The sequence below is a fragment of the Capsicum annuum genome, chromosome 7, assembly GCF_002878395.1.
Source record: "Capsicum annuum cultivar UCD-10X-F1 chromosome 7, UCD10Xv1.1, whole genome shotgun sequence".
NCBI lineage: Eukaryota > Viridiplantae > Streptophyta > Magnoliopsida > Solanales > Solanaceae > Capsicum > Capsicum annuum.
The window spans coordinates 208,287,583-208,290,513 of record NC_061117.1 but is presented as its reverse complement, the minus strand read 5'-3'; positions in this window follow the sequence as shown (position 1 = coordinate 208,290,513).

The window sequence follows — 2,931 nt, the reverse complement described above, 5'->3', positions numbered from 1 at the left end:
AGCTAGGAAGAAAGAAAATGAGGGTTAGTTATGGGCATGGTTGAGATGGGTTGGGTCAGCTGATGTTGTTGGGTTGCATAGCTGGCCCAAATTTGTTTTTTAGGGATAGGGAGATTGTTTGGGTTAAAATAAAAAGATGAATTAGATTTTGGCCTATTTATTAAATAGCATATGATAGGATTTAGCCAATTGTGTTTAAATTTTGACCTAATTAAGGATTAGTCGGCCAATTGTGTTGCAATTGTAGCCAAATCAACTTCAATTAAATCTAATTTAGTAAATTGACCAAATTGAATCAAGATTTGAAACGAACTTAGCAACTAATTTAATCCCAAGCTTCTTTGATTCGATTAAATCAGGTAAACATTTCTCCAAATAAACTATTTTTGAAGTAGATCATTTTCAACTCAAGATTTTAATTATTATATTTATTTTCAAAAATAATCTTTAATTAAAATCTGATATTCCATAGAATAAACATTTAAGCAATCAAATTATATAATATCGCATAATTGAACACGATAATATATAATTGCTACTTAAAGTGACAAAATCACGTACAAATACTTTTCAAAAAAAAAAAATTTTATTCGGATGAAATAATTATTTTGATTTTATTAAAAATCGAAGAAACTTGAGATTAAATTTAGTCATGGAGGGCAAAAATTAGGTGTCAACAACTGCCCCTCCCTTTGGGTAGGATGGATGCAAGTAATCCTGGGTAAAGGGAGGTTGACGTTCTTAATTTTTGTCCGACCATAAATTCGTATGTAAGAGAGGTTGGTTTTTTTAACGAGTTTCATGGAGTTATGGCCGAACCTCGGTATCAGTTTTCCTACATATCTCAGGTTTCATGAGAATTCAGTCCACTTGTAGTTCATAAAGCTTGATTTTAAAAACTATTTTCAAGAAAATTCACCAACTATCACAGTTTTAGAGTTTTTGGTTAAACCGAGAAGTTGGGGGAAAAGGGACTTGGGGTGAGGTTGAAATGCAGTTGAGTTTTTGACATAGATCCCGGCCTATATATCCCCAAGATTTTAGGAAATCAGACTGCTTATAGTTTGACTCAATCGGTAGAAAAGATAGTCTTTTATTTTAGATGATTTTTGCCTCAGGATGAGTGACAAGTTGATCGAGTTTCAGAAAAGAGGCTTGTAACCTCTTAACCATGAATGTGGGATCCTTCACATCCATAGACAAGAACTTACCCGAACATAATTTTCAAACTCTAAGTATATTTTCACCCGACTTTGAAAGAAAGAGAAGGTTACCCTCGATATGAGTTTAGAAATATCTCAAAGGTGAAGCAGAAACTAGAATATCCTAAAATACCCACATGCCTTATAATAGGAGTGTGGTTGGATGGTGGTGGTGATCATCCTTTAGCTCACGTACAAAGAGTTTGATGTCCCTCCTAGACTATGGCCCGTTTTGCTGCTAAGAAAGAGTTCCACATTGTGTTACGTCCTTTTTGGAGTCGTCCGCACCTGTGGGTTTGATTTGATATTTTCATCTTCACGGATGCTCTCGACAATATCTCAAACAAAATTGTTAGTGCTAACATAGTTCATGAAAGATGTAGGTAGTCTTTTACCATATCTCCATGTGAGTTGTGGCCTGAAAAGCAAAATCATCTCTTCATGTACCTGTTTGGAATGAAATAACTGGTAACAACAAATACAACAACCCTCTTGCTTGTTGTACAATTATGACATTTGTCGGTTGAATATGCCTTCAAAGTGGGGTGGCCCTTTTGGACACCGGTGATACTTTATGCAGAACGGTCCCTACAATCGTGTAATCTTGTGCTGGTGTGGCAACCCTTTTGGTTACCTATATCACTTGTTGTATGTGGAATCATAACCTCTCCGGTTATAGCCGATGATAGATTTATAAATTTCCTTTAAATTATCAATCTTTGGATAATCTTGCGCATTATTTGATGTTGGATATGAGGCGACTTACAGATATCCTTTGAATTTCTAGCTTTTAGGTAATCCTGCACATTATCCAACTTTGGATAAGAAATGGCTTACAGATATCCCTCAAATCTTTAGCTTTCAGGTGTTCTTGCACATCATCCGATCTTGGATACAATGTGACTTATAGATAATCCCTCAAATTGTTAGTCTTTGGGTAATCCTGCACATAATCAATCTTGGATATGACGCGGCTTATAGAGAACCCTTGGACGTATCAATTTGATAATCTTACATATTCTCCGGTAAGGATTTAATTGCGACTTATGGATAACCTTTGAACTATCGATTTTTAGGCGATCTTACACACTATCCGGTTAGGATGTTATTGTGGCTTACGGATGACCTATAGGCTATCAACTCATAGGTGATCTTGCACACTACCCTATTTCAAATAATATGACTTATAGATGACCCTCAAATTGTCAATCTCCAGGAAATATTATATATCATTCATCCTTAGATAGCGACTTAAAGACATCCCTTCAAACTGTGCGCTCTTGATGCATTCAGATGCTAATTAATAAAATTATGAGATATCCTCGACGCCAGCGTTTATGTCTTGCATGTCAATAGATATAAAATAATGATGATATCCTCGATGCCAGCGTTGTGTCTAGCGCATCAACAGATATTGAATGATGATGATATCTTCGACGCCAGCGTTGTGTCGTACGTGTTAACAAATATATTGAATGTTAATGATATCCTCGACGCCAGCTTTGTGTCTAGTGCATCAATAGATATTGAATGATAATGATATCCTCGATGCCAGCGTTGTGTGTTGCCTGTCAATAGATATATTGAATGCTGATGATATACTTGATGTCAGCGTTGTGTCTAGCGTGTTAACAGATATTGAATAATGATGATATCCTCGACGCCAGCATTGTGTCTTGCGTGTCAACAGATATAAAATGGCCCTCTCGGCAAATGATATGAATGACCC